The following is a 17,148-nucleotide window of genomic DNA, read 5'->3' as shown; positions in this document are numbered from 1 at the left end:
TAACACATGTTCGCATAACATATAGTTATAACTATATACTTTACAGTTGCTCCTGTGTTTGACACACGTGTAGGTTATACATTCCACCTGGTGTTGCCCACAATTTTACCCAATAGTTGTAGTGAAACTGTGAAAGCGTCTCCGCACTGTGACTCCTAATTGTAAGTGATGTGAGGATTGCACCTACTCCGGTTTATCAACAGATATTGTGTGCCCGATCCTAAAGTTTACTTACGAGTCTTCAAAAAAATCGTCTATTATTGTCGAGTCGGACAAACTGTAATGCAAAATGAAAGTACATGAAAAATCACTGCTGAATTTTGGCCCATATTTATTCTAAAGTCAGTCAATCTCTGTGGTGACACTTACTTCTAATAGAAGTATCAGCTCCGTGATGTTCTTCCGTGTTTCGCTTGATTCTCGCGGTGAGAATCTCATGTGTGTTTATGGTATAAATATTGAAAAAGGACTCTGCTCAGCAAATGAGTATGGCGGCCATGTTGTAAAAGGTTATGGTCAATCGTTCCGTGAACCATGCTATAGCTCACAGAGATAAATAACAGACTTTTCAACGTGTCGTAGTACGGCGGACATATTGGTGGAGTAGGTCACTAAGATAAATGACGGACTAATCATCGTACATATTGGTGAGGTTGATCACTAAGATAAATGACGGACTAATCATCGCACTGGTGGTGTGGCTGACATATTGAACATGAGAACTCAACTGTCTAAGCAAAAACAGTAAGCTATAAAAGTATACGAATGATATAACTATTGCGTATAAAAGAAGGTCCGTTTGGAACAAAACTTATATGTGAATAGATATATGAGGTGATTCATGTATCGCGAGTGTGTGTCACGTTCTGTTTGGGAATACTGTGTGTGTCAGTCAGTTTGTTTTGCAGCTATACATCTCTTCACAACTTTGTCATATCTTGGCAACTATACATTTCTTTGGGACAGAATGATACATATGTTAGTGATATTCTATAAATAACAAGAATATTCTATTCTTTCATTAAGACCATAAAGTTTACATGATTGTAATCTCATCATCCAATAGTTCTCTCTTCTGAGGAGATGTTTGTTATTGCCTCTCCCTTCCAGTTTTTCAACTACTTCCAAAATGAGATAGCTTAATTGAGATATGTTGTGTTTAGCCTCCATAAAGTGTGTTTCCCGAGCTGCCAGACTCCTACACTGCTGTCTGCTGCCTTCGCCTGCCTGCACGAAGTACCGCAAGTACATCGTAGCGCTTGATTAACAAATAATTAATTAATTTAGAAGCGCTTTTTGGATCGTAGCTCTTTAATTGAAAAACGCCTGATAGAATCTTGAGCAGTGCTGCGCCGAGTGTACTGCTGATTGCTGCCTGGTTGTGCCGGCTCCACTGCCACTTGCACCGCGCTGTTACCGATTGCGCCCCAATCCTATTTGGCTTTTGGCCTGCGTCCATTTTGTTTACTGCACTGTGGTTTTTGTGGCTCCCTACCCGAGTCTCCACCCCCGCTCCCGCCTCCCAGCTGACCCGCCCTCGCCCCTCCCCCTCTACCATCCACATATGACAGATGCTTTCGCGCGCAGCGGTCGCGCCGAAGGTGCGCCAAAGGTAAGCCCGTCTACGCCCGTCAGCGCCTGGACCGCGCCCAGCGCCAGACCCCCTGGTCCCCGCATCACCCATCCCTCCCGCATTACATACGACGCCTCCGCCCTCTTAGCACTTAACCCCGGCCGAATCCCTAACTGCGCCCAAACAGCACCAGGACACATCCATGGACCCTTCAGCTGCCACTCCTGCAAATTCACCTGCATCAAGACCCACACCAAACCAACAAACACCAAACAGAGATCCAACACCAACCACCTTAAATGCATCCTTCTCAACACCCGCTCGGTTCACAAACACGCCATCGACCTTTGGAATCTACTCAACACCATTTCTCCGGACATCGCCTTCCTAACAGAAACCTGGATGAATGCCTCTTCAGCTCCAGACATCACCATAGCCATCCCAGACGGCTACAAGATCATCCGTAAGGACCGCAACATTCAAACAGGAGGAGGCATCGCCATCGTCCACAAGAACACCATCCGCGTCTCAACCAGCTCAGAAGAGAATCTCGCTATCGCCGAACACCTTCACTTCCAGATCCACACCGACCCCAAGACCACACTCAGAGGCACCCTCCTCTACAGGCCACCAGGACCCCATACAAAATTCAGCGAAGACTTCACCAACTTCATCACCCCACACGCCCTCCCCTCGGAAGAATACATTCTACTGGGAGACCTCAATTTCCATCTGGAAAAGAGCAACGACAGTAACACTACCACCCTTCTGGACAATCTCGCCAATCTCGGACTCAAACAACTTGTTAACACCCCCACACACTATGCAGGTCACACACTCGACCCCATCTTCACTTCCAGCAAGCATATCTCCTTCACTCACACCACACCCCTCCACTGGATGGACCACAGTTGCATCCACTTCATTTACAATAAGACCACGATCCACAACCACCCTCAACCAACTCTGCGAAGAAATTGGAACAAAATCACCATAGACCAGCTCTCCACATCGCTTCTTCAAAAAACCCCTGCCTATCCAACGAACCCTAACCAAGCCGCCATCAACCTCACACAATGGTTAACCCAAACCGCCGACAAACTAGCACCCTTGAAAAAACATCAAATCAAGCAAGGAAGCAAGAACGCCCCCTGGTTCAACGATGACCTTAAGAAATCCAAGAAGCTCTGTCATTCCCTTGAGAAAACGTGGAAAAAAGACCCAAACACTATCACCCAAGCCGCCTTCAAAAACGCCACCCGCAAACACCACCAACTAATCCGGACAGCCAAGAAATCAGCACTCAAAGACCGACTAAACAACAACGCCAACAACAGCAAGGAACTTTTCAACATCATCAAAGAGTTCACCAACCCCACCACCAGTTCTAACGACATCACCCCCTCTCATGTCCTCTGCGACTCCCTCGCCTCATTCTTCCATGACAAAATCGCCGACATTCATAACAGCTTTGACAACCAACCCGCAAACCTGTCCACCCCACTCACCTCCGAACCTGTACCTCCTCCGAATAACCTTTTCGACTGGAACCCAATCACCACAGAAGACACCATTCGCCTGATGAACTCCATCCACTCAGGATCCCCTACAGACCCATGCCCCCATCACATCTTCAACAAAGCAGACTCCATTATCGCACCCCATCTCCGAGACGTCATCAACTGCTCCATCAACTCCGCCACATTCCCAGAAAGCTGCAAACACGCTGAACTCAGCGCCCTTCTGAAGAAACCCACAGCTGACCCCACCGAACTCAAAAACTACCGCCCCATCTCGCTCCTCCCATTCCCTGCCAAAGTCATTGAGAAAGCCATCAACAATCAGCTCGCCGCCTTCCTCGAAACAAACAAATCACTCGACTCCTCACAGTCTCGCTTCCGAGCCAAACACAGCACCGAGACCGCCCTCATCGCAGCAACAGACGACATTCGAACACTACTGGACAACGGAGACACAGTTGCCCTCATCCTCCTTGACCTCTCCGCAGCCTTCGACACAGTCTGCCATAGCACCCTGATACAATGCCTCAGAAACATTGGAATTCAAGGAAAAGCATTGGACTGGATCATCTCATTCCTCGCTGGAAGAACTCAGAGAGTCCACCTCCCCCCTTTTAAGTCAGAGGCCACAGAAGTCATCTGCGGCGTCCCGCAAGGATCATCTCTCAGCCCCACCCTCTTCAACGTCTACATGAGCCCCCTCGCAACCAACGCACATCAACACAACCTCAACATCATCTCCTACGCGGATGACACTCAGCTGATCCTATCACTCACAAAAGACCCAACCACCGCCAAAACGAACCTCCATGAAGGGATGAAAGAAGTAGCCGAGTGGATGAAGCACAGCCGTCTGAAACTGAACTTGGACAAAACGGAAGTCCTCATCTTAGGTTCATCCCCTTCCGCCTGGGACGACTCCTGGTGGCCAACGGCCCTAGGAAAAGCCCCCATACCGACGAACCACGCACGGAACCTGGGCATCATCCTGGACTCCTCACTCTCGATGACCAGACAAGTCAACGCCGTCTCATCATCATGCTTCAACATCCTACGCATGCTCAAAAAAACATTTCGCTGGATCCCCACCGAAACAAGAAAAACGGTCACCCACGCACTGGTTACAAGCCGTCTGGACTACGGAAACACCCTTTACGCCGGTACCACCGCAAAACTGCAGAAAAAACTCCAACGCATCCACAATGCTTCAGGCAGACTCATACTAGACATCCCCCGCACAGACCACATTTCCATTCACCTGAAAGACCTTCACTGGCACCCCGTCAACAAAAGAATAACGTTCCGTCTCCTCACCCACGCACACAAAGCCCTATACGAACTTGGACCTGATTGTCTCAACACGCGCCTCTCCTTCTACACCCCCACCCGCCAGCTGCGTTCGTCCAACCAAGCCCTCGCCGCTGTTCCGCGCATCCACAAAACCACCATGGGGGAAGATCCTTCTCCTACTTAGCGGCCAAAACCTGGAATTCCCTTCCCATCCACCTCCGCCTTACTCAAAACCACCTAGCCTTCAGAAAACAGCTCAAAACCTGGATATTTGATAAGTAATCCTCCCCCCCTTCCTCAAGCACCTTGAGACCCTCTGGGTATGTAGTGCGCTATATAAATTCTGACTTGACTTGACTTGACTTGCGACTGTGGATTTGGTGTTCATGGTTCTTATATTCGATTTATGTTCGTTGATTCTTGTTTTGAATTTTATATAAGTTTTACCTACGTATATTTTGCCACAAGGGCACTTCAGTAGGTAAATTATGTTTTCAGTGTCGCACGTGGCTGTGGTCTGTAGTTTAATGTCATTCCCTTTCATTGGATGAATGACTTTGGTGCCTCTGATTATGCCATTACAATTGTTAAAGTTCATACATGGCAATGTCCCTTTGACGTTCCTTACTGCTCTACGCTTTTGTTTCAGTATCTCACCAATATTTCTGTTTCTCTTGTAAGCAAAGATCAGTGTTTGAGAAAATATATTTCTGAAATCCGGTTCCATGGTAAGCATTGGTCAATGTTTATGAATGATTTTTTTGAAGGTGTAACTAGATGTAGAAAATCTTGAGACAGCCACCATTCTGGTGTTTTCTGTTTTTTCTTTACTTCTTAGAAGTGTCTCCTGACTCATGGTTGTACAACTTTGTTTGGCCTTCTCCAAAATAGTCGGAGGGTACCCTCTTAGTTTGAATCTCTGTTCCATTTCCTCTAGTCTCTGCTCAGATTTTATGGGACTTGATACAATCTTCTTCACTCTCATCATTTGAGATCGTGATGAATGCGTTTGTAATGATGTTTGGTGTTGACTGTGAAACTGCAGTATGTTGTTTCTATCTATTTTTTTACGGTAGATTTCTGTTTCCAAGCCACTCTCTGTTCTTGTATTTAAAACATCCATAAGGGTAATTTGTGTCTCTGATATTTCGCTAGTGAACTGTATTCGTACATCTATCATGTTCCATGCTTCTAAAGCCATTCTTGCTTCTTCCGGTGACCCTTTCCATACCATAAATATCTCGTCGATGTATTGAAGGTAGGCTATTATGTGATCTCTACATCTTGGATTTGTTAAGATGTGATCTTTCTCGAATCTTTGCATTACTAAATTTGTGTACGCCGGCGCTGTGCAATTGCCCATGGATGTTCCCGTGAGCTGGAGATACCATTCATCTTGCCACTTAAAGTAACTCTGATACAGTGTGTAGTGTATTAACTCCATCTGGAATACTTGCATTGGGATTTCCAAATTAGTGCGTGTCAGTGTATGTTCCATTGTTTCTAATTCCATAGAATGTGGGATCGACTTATATATAGAGATTTTACGTCTGCTGTACAAAGTAATACTTGGTCTGTGTTTCCAATTTGATTTCTTTGAGTTTAATAAGAAAGTCTTGGGTGTCCTTTATGTAGGACCCCATTTTTTTTACACTCGGCTGCAGGTATTTGTCAATAAACTGGCCTACTGGCTCATGTACACTACCGCAAGTTGAAACTATTGGTCGAAATGGTGGATCTTATTCGTCCTTGTGAATTTTTGGGACCATGTATAACAAAGGACTCTTCGGATTTTGCTTGATCAAAAAATTCTTTGTTTTTTCTTTAGTTGTTCCATTCTCGTATGCTTTAGTTACTAAGAATTTCAATAAATTGGCAAATTCTCTTGTGGGATTGTTTTTTAATTTCATGTAGGTAGTTACATCGGTGATCTGTTCTCATTTCATAGTGTGCTTTGTTGATCATTACCAAGGCCCCACCTTTATCAGCTTTTTGACATTTGTGCCGACACGGAGATCCCACACAGAATTGTAAAGAAAATGTGATTTTTATATCTAAACTTGAGGTTTGCAAGGGAGTCAGGGGATTCACACATACCACACATCCCTGGACTCCTCTGGGTGTTTAGGTTTGAGAAATTTCTGGGATTGGTGGGTTTCCCGAGATGGCTGCTGAGCCCCCTTGCAAAACCAGGTAATTTTGTGATAGATAATTTTGAAGTCGCCTCAATATGCTTTGGTCCCTTCTATGCCACGGGTACTTGGTCCACCCAATACAAGTGAGGTACCATTTTTATTGGGAGACCTAAGGGAATGCTGGGTGGCAGAACATTTGTGTCAGACAGATAATCTCATAACTTTCCATTACAGAAATGTGAGAAAAATTTGATTTTTCTCAGCTAAATTTAAGGTTTGCAGGGTAATCTGGGTATGAAAACGTTGGATGATCCATGCAAATCACACCTCACTGGACTGCTCCAGGTGTCTAGTTTTCAGAAATGTCCGGGATTGGTAGGTTTCCCGAGAAGGCCTCCGAGCCCGGAATCAAAAACACAGCTGACTAGCTCCCAAAACAAGGGCTTTTTGTAATCAATAATTTTGAAGTCTATACAGTGAGATTCAGCCCATTTCCTGTACCGGGCACTGGGCCTACCCACACAAATGAGGTACCATTTTCATTGGGATACTTTGAGGAATGCTGGTTGTAAGTTTGTGGATCCATGCAGATTCCAGAAATTTCCATCACAGAAATGTGAGGAAAATGTATTTTTTTCAAAGTTTAAGGTTCACAAGAGATTCTGGTTGTCTAGTTTCCAAAACATTTATAGGTTTGCTAGGTTTCCTTAGGTGCTGGAAGAGCTAGGGTCCATTGCAAAAAAAAGGTCAGTGTTCACTGGGAAAATGTGATGTATCCATGTTGCATTTTGGGTGTTTCCTGTTACAGGCAGTAGGCCTACCCACACAAGTGAGGAACCATTTGTATCGGGAGACTTTGAGCAATGCTGAGTGGGTGGAATTTTGTGGCTCCCCACAGATTCCAGAACTTTCCATCACAAAAATGTGAGAAAATATTTTTCCTTTGCCAAAGTCTGAGGGTTGCTAGGGATTCTGGGTAACAGAACCTGGTGAGAGCCACTCAAGTCACCTCATCCTGGATTCCCCTGGATGTCTAGGTTACAAAAATGTATGGGTTTGCTAGGTTTCCTAAGGTGCCAGCAGAGTTAGGGTCCCAATTCACAGCCAGGCACATTGAAAAAGGGTCAGTTTTCACTCGAAAAATGTGATGTGTCAATTTTGCGTTTTGGTTGTTTCCTGTCACGGGTACTAGGCCTAACCACACAAGTGAGATACCATTTTTAGAAACTTTGGGAAATGCGGAGTGGCAGGGACTTAGTTGCAGAACTTTCCATCACAGAAATATAAGGAAAATGTATTTTTTGTTTACAAAGTTTGAGGTTTGCAAGGGATTCTGGGTAACAGAACCTGGTAAAAGCCACACGTCACCACATCCTGGATTCCCCTGGCTGTCTAGTTTTCAAAAATGTATTGGTTTGCTAGGTTTCATTAGGTGCCGGCAGAGCTAGGATCAGAAATACACATCTAGATACATTGCGAAAAAAAAGGGTCTGTTTTCACTGGAACAATTAGGTGCTATTTTCATCTGCAGATTTTGAGGAATGCTAGGTGGTTGGAAGTTTGTGGCTCCCCACAAACTAAACTTTCCAGTACAAAAATGTTAAGAAAATCAGTGTTTTGACAAAGTTTGAGGCTTGGAAGGGATTCTGGGTAACAGAACCTAGTGAGAGCCACACAAGTCAACCTATCGTCAATTTCCCTCTGTGTCTAGTTTTCAAAAATGTATAGAATTACTATGCTTTCCTATGTGCCGGCTGACCTAGGGTTCAAAATTCACAGCTAGGCACATTGCAAAAAAAGGGTCCGTTTTCACTGGAAAAATGTGATGTGTCCATGTTGCGTTTTGTGAAGTTTCCTGTCGCGGGCACTAGGCCCGCGACAGGAAAGTGAGGTACCATTTTTATTTGAAGACTTTAGAGAATGCTGGGTGGAAGTTTGTGGATACATGCAGATTCCAGAACTTTCCATCACAGAAATGTGAGGAAAATGTGTTTTTGTTTTTAACAAAGTTTGAGGTTTGCAAGGGATTCTGGGTAACAGAACCTGGTGAGAGCCACACAAGTCACCCACACTAGACATCCTGGATTGCCCTGGATGTCTAGTTTTCAAAAATGTATAGGTTTGATAGGTTTCCTTAGGTAGGTGCCGGCAGAACTAGGGTCAAAATCCACAGCTAGGCACATTGAGAAAAAAGGGTTAGTTTTCACTGGAAAAATGTGATGTGTCCACATTGCATTTTGGGTTGTTGTGTGTCACGGGTACTAGGCCTACCCACACATGTGAGGTACCATTTTTATTGGGAGACTTTGGTGAATGCTGTGTGGGTGGAAGTTTGTGCCTCCTCACAGATTCCAGAACTTTCCATCACAGATATGTAATTAAAATGTAGTTTTTTTTGGCAAAGTTTGAGGCTTGAAAAGAATTCTGGGTAGCAGAATCTGGTGAGAGCCACACAAGTTACCCCATCCTGGATTTCCCTGGGTGTCTAGATTTCAAAAACTGAACAGGTTTGCTAGGTTTCTAATAGTGCCTATAGCGCCAGCTGAGCTATGGTCCAAAATATACAGCTAGGCAGGTTGCAAAAAAGGGTAATTTTTCACTGGAAAAATGTGGTGTCCACGTTGCGTGTTGGGCCGTTTCCTGTCGCAAGCACTAGGCCTACCCACACAAGTGAGGTAGCATTTTTATCGGGAGACTTAGGGGAACACAGAATAGTAGACCAAGTGCTATTACCAATTGACCTTCTTTGCATTTATGCCATCCAAGTGTAAGACAATTTGTAAAAAATAAGTCATTTTGAAAAATTACTTCTAATTTACATGCTTATATCGGTACCTACAATTTTAGAGATGTGCAAATAACTACTGCTTCTAAACTCTATATTTTATTCCCATTTCAGAAATATATAGGCTTGCTTGGTACCTATTTTTCTCTCTGTATTTTACCAAACAAATTGCTTAGCGCCGAGACACCCGTCTGGGTATTTGCGCGCTTTAAAAATCGCATAAAATAAAATAAATAAATAAATATACCCGGTAGACGATGAAAAACCTTTGGGGAACTTGGAGGTTTTATGGCTCACCGCCCCTGTTTTTTCACAAGGATGAGACACCACTCACAAAGCTTCAGTTTGCAAAAGTCCTTAATATGACAGTGGTGTCAGCAGTGTTAGATCCTGTAGAGTACAGCCCTCATTCCTTTAGGATCAATACATCCACCACAATGGCATTCATTGGCCTGGGAGAACAGTTGGTCCAAAGGATAGGCAGATGGAAATCTGATTGGTATAAGCGATATGTGAGATTGAATATGTTGTGATTATCTGGCGATAAACTTTCCTAGTCCTTTACAGTATTCTCCTATCAACGCATGTGGAAGGCATAATAAAGTGTTGCAGCTCCTTGATACTTCATTGCCTACTGTCAATGCAGGTGCAAGAGATGTTAAAAAAGTGCTGGTGTTAGGTCATTCCTACGTAAGGCATGCAAAGGTCTGTTATGTGGTGGGACACCATCGCTGCATAACAGACCTTTCCAGGAAACCTTCAGTGGACAAGGAGGCCTGTGCCTAGTCAACTTGAGTACTGAATTGGACAGAGTACTGCCCCGGTGGCTTTTGCTCCCGGATGTTGTAATCGTGCATTATGGAGGCAATGATTTGGCTGATGTAGGGCGCAAAGACTTATTCGAACTGATTATCTCTGAAATGGATGGCCCTTGAGGAGGTTCCTGGGAGCCATAATAGTATGATCACACATTGTCCCAAGGATGACCTGGAGAGGTGGTAAGTCGGTCAAGGCCCTCAATCAGTCAGCAACACATTTAAACAGGAAGGTTGTAAGATACTGAACACAGACAGCTTATTGGGAAAACAGTCAGAACACCATAGCCTCTGCCACGCATGTTTGGACTATGCAAATTCTACCATGTTTGCCTTAACCATGCAAATGCCTTACCCACACATATGCGTGGTTAAGGCAGTGTGCGGTCTAGCTGGTAGCAGCTGGCTGGCAAAAGAAGGTAGCAGCCAAGCTGCAGGAAGGATCGGGAGAGAACGTGACGCAGTGAGGTAAGTGGGACTGGGGCCGGGTTTCGGGGGGTAGTTTGTATGGTTAGTGGTTGAGGTAGTTTTCAGGGCTTGAGGGTCGAGGTAGTTTTCAGGGTTTCGGGGGTTCGAGTAGGTTTCAGGGCTGGGGGGTAAGAGTTGTTTTCAGTGCTGGGAGGTTAGGGATAGTTTTCAGGGCTGGGTAGGGTTCGGGATAGTTTTCAGGGCGGGGGTTGGGGTCGTCTTCAGGGCTGGAGGGTCGTTTTCAGAGCTGGGGGAGGGATTTGTGTATTAAGAGGGATGAAAGTAGTTTTAGGTGTCAGGTCCGGGGCTTTGGAGGCCATTTTAGGGCTCAGGTCGGTGGCAGGGATCGTAATACTTTTTAGGGCTTAGGATGGCAGGGTAGCATTTAGACCTGAGGGGAGGGGTGGGGTCGTTTTTAGGGAGGGGGCATGGCCATTTTTAGGGCTCTGGGGAGGTCAGGGTAAGTTTTAGGGTTTAGGGGCGGGTGTGGTAGTTTTAGGACTCAGGGAAGGTGTTAGGGGGTTAAGACTTACATGTCAAGTCTTAACCATGGATATGCCTTTACCATACATACCTTAACAATGCAAAATTCATTGTGAAGGCATGCGTGGTAATATCATATTTGTGGTTAAGACTTGTGTTGTTAAGAATGCGTGGCTCAGGCATGCATGGTAAATGCATGCGTGGTTCCATCACACAACTGTTTATTGTCTATTCAGCATGGTTGCATCAAGGGTGAGCTTATTTTCTTCAGTATGGCGTACACTTTACCAAGTAAGGTAATACAATGTTTTGGGAAACTTTGCTAGTGTGGCTGGGCCAACGCACATGGACCAAGGTGGAGGCAGATAGTAGGAAAACTATGCTTGCCTGTGACGGGTGAGTTCATGATTAGTGGGGACTTCTCTGGGGTCTTCTGAAGCATACCTCTACCCACTAATGGTGCATTAGGAGCACATGTGTTTTGTAAAGACTTATACCGATTATCTGAACACAGGTTGTACCAAATTATATAGAAAAGCAATATAGTAATTTTCCGCCGCTATGTAAACTTTAAAACTTATTGGAGGATGTCATCAGTGATGTCATCAATGATGTCATTTGAGATGTTAGCAGTGATATCATGAATGATGTCATAGAACATATCATGAGTGATGGCTTATGTGTGGTCATAAGCACTGCATGGCGGGGGTGCGAAGACATAGTTAACACCGCTAACTGTAACTGGAGAATCTCTGTGGTTTTTTTCGTTCAAAACTTTAGTGTTATCACAGACATATTCACCTAACTATAATGTTACTTTAACCTGTGTTTATTCAGTGAATTATATATATATATATCCACAGCTAACCTTCTCCGTTGAAAAGGATGAGGGGACACGGCAGGGTTTCAAAGGAATTCTTTATTTTGTATTGGCATGACGCGTTTCGGCGGTTGCCTCATCAGATGCCTCTGTTGTTGCAATCTCAAAGTTTTTTTCTTTTTTTCTTTTTCCTTATATATTACCTACTGGCGGTCGCCAGTAGGTATATATAGTTAGGATTTTTTCTCTATGGGTTTTTTGAAAATTCTATGTCTAATAACTTTGGCGTTTGTGGACGGAATTGGCTGAAATTTTCAGGAAAATGGCACATTTTGTTTCTGAGCAGCCCTTGAAAATTTGGGGGGGGTTCGTCAAGGGGGGGCCGAGAAAAAAGGGGGGTCCCAAAACGTGTTTTTAACATTGAGTTTTCCATAGGGCGGTTGGCCTCACTTTTAGCCCGAACGGCTGAATGGATTTGCACGAAACTTGGCAAAATTGTAGGGACTGGTAGCCCGATGTGCCTTTTGTAGGTCTCAATATATGTGCTCCAGTGGATTTTGAGAAATTAACGTTTAAAAAAAGATATATATCTGTAACAGCGGACCGGGCAGCGTCCCAGGACGCGTACTTTTCGCGCAACGGAGCTTTGTGAAGCGAAGCTGATTGGTTCTCCGGCGTCTGTCAACATTCCAAACAGTCCGTAGCGGCCGCCATCTTGTCTCTCGGTAGGATCGAGAGACAAGAGGAGGCGAAAGCGAAGGGGCAAATGACCATAAGGGGGAATAGTAGATCCTCGCTGACCCCCTAGGTTTGATGTGGAGGTTTTAAAAGGGCCCCGCGGGGCAAAAAAAAATAATAATAATAATAATCGAACGGCTGAATGGATTTGCACGAAACTTGGTAAAATATTAGGGACTGGTAGCCCGATGTGCCTTTGCTAGGTCTCAATATATGTGCTCCAGTGGATTTTGAGAAATTAACGTTCAAAAAAAGATATATATCTGTAACAGCGCATATTTTTCTCTATGGGTTTTTTGAAAATTCTATGTCTAATAACTTTGGCGTTTGTGGACGGAATTGGCTGAAATTTTCAGGAAAATGGCACATTTTGTTTCTGAGCAGCCCTTGAAAATTTGGGGGGGGTTCGTCAAGGGGGGGCAGAGAAAAAAGGGGGGTCCCAAAACGTGTTTTTAACATTGAGTTTTCCATAGGGCGGTTGGCCTCACTTTTAGCCCGAACGGCTGAATGGATTTGCACGAAACTTGGCAAAATTGTAGGGACTGGTAGCCCGATGTGCCTTTTGTAGGTCTCAATATATGTGCTCCAGTGGATTTTGAGAAATTAACGTTTAAAAAAAGATATATATCTGTAACAGCGGACCGGGCAGCGTCCCAGGACGCGTACTTTTCGCGCAACGGAGCTTTGTGAAGCGAAGCTGATTGGTTCTCCGGCGTCTGTCAACATTCCAAACAGTCCGTAGCGGCCGCCATCTTGTCTCTCGGTAGGATCGAGAGACAAGAGGAGGCGAAAGCGAAGGGGCAAATGACCATAAGGGGGAATAGTAGATCCTCGCTGACCCCCTAGGTTTGATGTGGAGGTTTTAAAAGGGCCCCGCGGGGCAAAAAAAAATAATAATAATAATAATCGAACGGCTGAATGGATTTGCACGAAACTTGGTAAAATATTAGGGACTGGTAGCCCGATGTGCCTTTGCTAGGTCTCAATATATGTGCTCCAGTGGATTTTGAGAAATTAACGTTCAAAAAAAGATATATATCTGTAACAGCGCTCCGCTTCGCGTACTTTTCGCGTTACGGAGCTTTGCGAAGCTGATTGGTTCTCCGGCGTCTGTCAACATTCCAAACAGTCCGTAGCGGCCGCCATCTTGTCTCTCGGTAGGATTGAGAGACAAGAGGAGGCCAAAGCGAAGGGGGAAATGACCATAAGGGGGCATAGTAGATCCTTCCTGACCTCTTAGGTTTGATGTACCATTTTGCCAAGTTTGGTGTAATTCCGTTCAGCCATTCAGGCTGTAGACATATGTAAATGTCCTATGGAAAATTGCATGGGGAAAACACATTTGAAAGTGTTGAAATTTAGAACCAATTAAAATGTTACTTTGGTTTTGTATTTGTGTGTGATGAAAGTTAATTGGTTATGTATATATGTCAAATGAGAGGAAACCACAGCCATTTTGTGATACTACTGTCTGAGGTACATTTGTGAGGAATTTTTGGTGGTGAATTTCTGGTGTTTGATTTACACAGTACTAACACTTCTGCTACTTTTAAAAAGGTGAGTTGTTAATTTGTAAGGGGAACTATGTTGTACACTTGAAGATAATTTGAAAAATGTTTTCTGTTATTTATTTGCAGTCCTTCTGTTATACTAAATACTTGATGAAGTTAGTTTTATATTATGTATTACTAAAAACGATAAATGAAAGTGATTATTTTTTTCTGCAATTTACAGCAAGCAATTTCAAAATAAAATGGCTCACAATGAAGAGACCGTGGCAATTTCTTTTGAATTGTCCACTACATTGATTGAAATTGAGAGCACCAATAATGAAATATTGTCACAAGGAGGACATGACTTGTATGATTCCATTAGATTGATTGAAATGGACAGCACCAAGAATGAAATATTGTCACAAGGAGATGACTTGAATGATTCCACTACATTGATTGAAATTGAGAGCACCAATAATGAAATATTGTCACAAGGAGGAGATGGCTTGTATGATTCCATTAGATTGATTGAAATGGACAGGACCAATAATGAAATATTGTCACAAGGAGGAGATGACTTGAATGATTCCACTACATTGATTGAAATTGAGAGCACCAATAATGAAATATTGTCACGAGGAGATGACTTGAATGATTCCACTACATTGATTGAAATGGACAGCACCAATAATGAAATATTGTCAGAAGGAGGAGATGACTTGAATGATTTTTTTGATCAATCTCTTGATGGCGAATTTATCGAGTGTTTGGAGACCATAGAGTTACAAGAATCATCATTGCAGACTTTTAATGAGGAGATTCCAGATGAGATGATTGAAGAGGAAATTACTGATGAGGACATGTTACTAGTTGTTTCAAATTTAGAAAATTCTGAAGAATAAATTTATATTTAGAAATCAAAAATTGTTTGAGACATTATTTATTTTTATTTTTAATTTATGAGGTTGTAGCGAAGTGATTGTAGTATAAAATGAGACTTATAGTATAGAGTGCAACATTTTTATGTTACATGGTAAGTTTACTCATATTTACTTCCCTTCTGCCACTATATTATCTCCAATGTGTATTTGACATGTCTTCTTCATCTCCGGCCTCCTTTCTCTCACTGTGTGTCTCCGATGCATCTTATCGCTGGTATTTTGTGTAATTACAGAAGAGAGTAAAATAAAATAGTTCGGAACGTGAACAGGGGGCAAAGTAGAGTACTCCTCACCCCCTAGGCCTTTTTAGGCGGTCCCAAAAGGATCAGTTTCTGCTTTCCTGAGAGATTATGGTATGAGTTCCATATACCACAATAACTTGCATTACAACATGCAAGATATCTATCTCCTATTACCAACTTTTGGAGATATTCGCGCTAAGCGCGAATATCTCCAAAAAGTAACACCTGCCCTGAGCAGTTCTTAGCCATGTTATCCAATGGGAGGTGGATAACATGGCTAAGAGTATTAGCTCGGTAATGCATGAATATCGCTGAGTTTTTAGCGATATTCATGCATTGCGGCCGTTTATTATCGCATTTGCGATAAACCTTGATAATAGTAAGGTTTATCTTCGATAATTTCTGACGATGCTTAGTGGTAAAAAATTGGTTGGTAAGCATCGTTAGCGATAAATATCGCTTAACTTTGGTAATATGCCCCAACGTCTGTTAACGTTCGATTCGAAGGAAATGAGGAAGTGTTGAAAAACATTGTCTGCGCCATCTTGCCTTTTTTGAAATGCCACACTTTTGTCGTGCACGGCAGCCATTTTAGATGTCTTGACCAGACCCACTCTCTGCACGCTGTCGATTCGTAGCATGGCTCCTCACCCTCGCAAGCATCTTCCCCAGGCACTGGTCACCCCCGCTCTCTGTCTTATGCATGGGCAATAAACCTCCCCCCATCTGCGCTGCTCTTCCCTGAGAATCACACTGTGCCCGCCCGACACCTCCCTTTCGCCCTATTCACTACCGCACCCTGTGACACTCCTCTTCCTCTGTGTCCGATTGTCCAGGCTATCAGCTAGCCCTGCAGATGTAGTTTATGGCCCCAGCTGTAAAGAATCACCCCTCTTCAAAGGAGTTATAGTAGATCAAGGCCCACACCCGATGAGATCCGTCACACCACACGTGTTCCTACTATCTGAAAACTATCCTGTATTGTGATTGGGGAGGGGACCGAGCCTGAAGCGGAAGATTCCAGGAATGACTCTTTGTACATCAAAGTTTTTACAATTATGTGTCACATAAAAAATATATAGCACTCCAACAAAGTAGTAGGAATATAAAACTTTAATAACATATAAATATATACAACAAAACAAAAACAGTAAAAACATTTAAACAACGAAGAGACCGTGGCAATTTCTTTTGAATTATGCAATAGATTTATTGAAATTGACAGCACCAATAATGAAATATTCTTGTCAGTAGCGGTCTGTTGTGCGAATAGTTCCAAGGCAGCAGAACGCGCTGAAATCTGGATGTCACGAAGGTGATGTCTAGCAAGTTGCCGCCCAGCAAATAACGGCGTGGGGCGCCGCGGGGGTGAGTGAGTCCAGTAGGCACCACAGCTATTCTTACCGGCATTGCAGAATTACTGCTGGGGACAATGCCTGTGCTGGAGCAGGGTCACAGCAGAAACAAAAAGGATTCTGTTGAAGATGTTGTTGGTTTTCAATTTGAAAACAGTTCTGGTGTCAACTGCTATGCTAATGTAGTGGTTAATGTTTTGTTTTCTCTAGAAAATGTAAAAGAGGGGGAGGCAGTCCAAAGTTCCGTTAAAAGGGCAAAGGAAAGGATCGGTGGTTTGAACTATCAGTCAAAAAGGGGAGGGGGTGCAACAATTTTTCCTACCGGGTCACACTGTGCTTTCACCGGAAGTGAGGTCTGCAGGATTCTAGTAATTCAAAGTGAGGCTGGCGCCGACGTCCCGCGGATACAGTTTCGTCACTCCACGGGTGATCATGGCAGTCATTCCCCATCGGGGGTGGGAGACTCCCGCGGCTCCTCTAGAATCTTCAA

This window comes from Lissotriton helveticus, chromosome 2_1, assembly GCF_964261635.1.
Source record: "Lissotriton helveticus chromosome 2_1, aLisHel1.1, whole genome shotgun sequence".
Taxonomy (NCBI): domain Eukaryota; kingdom Metazoa; phylum Chordata; class Amphibia; order Caudata; family Salamandridae; genus Lissotriton; species Lissotriton helveticus.
Note: the sequence above shows the minus strand (reverse complement) of the source record.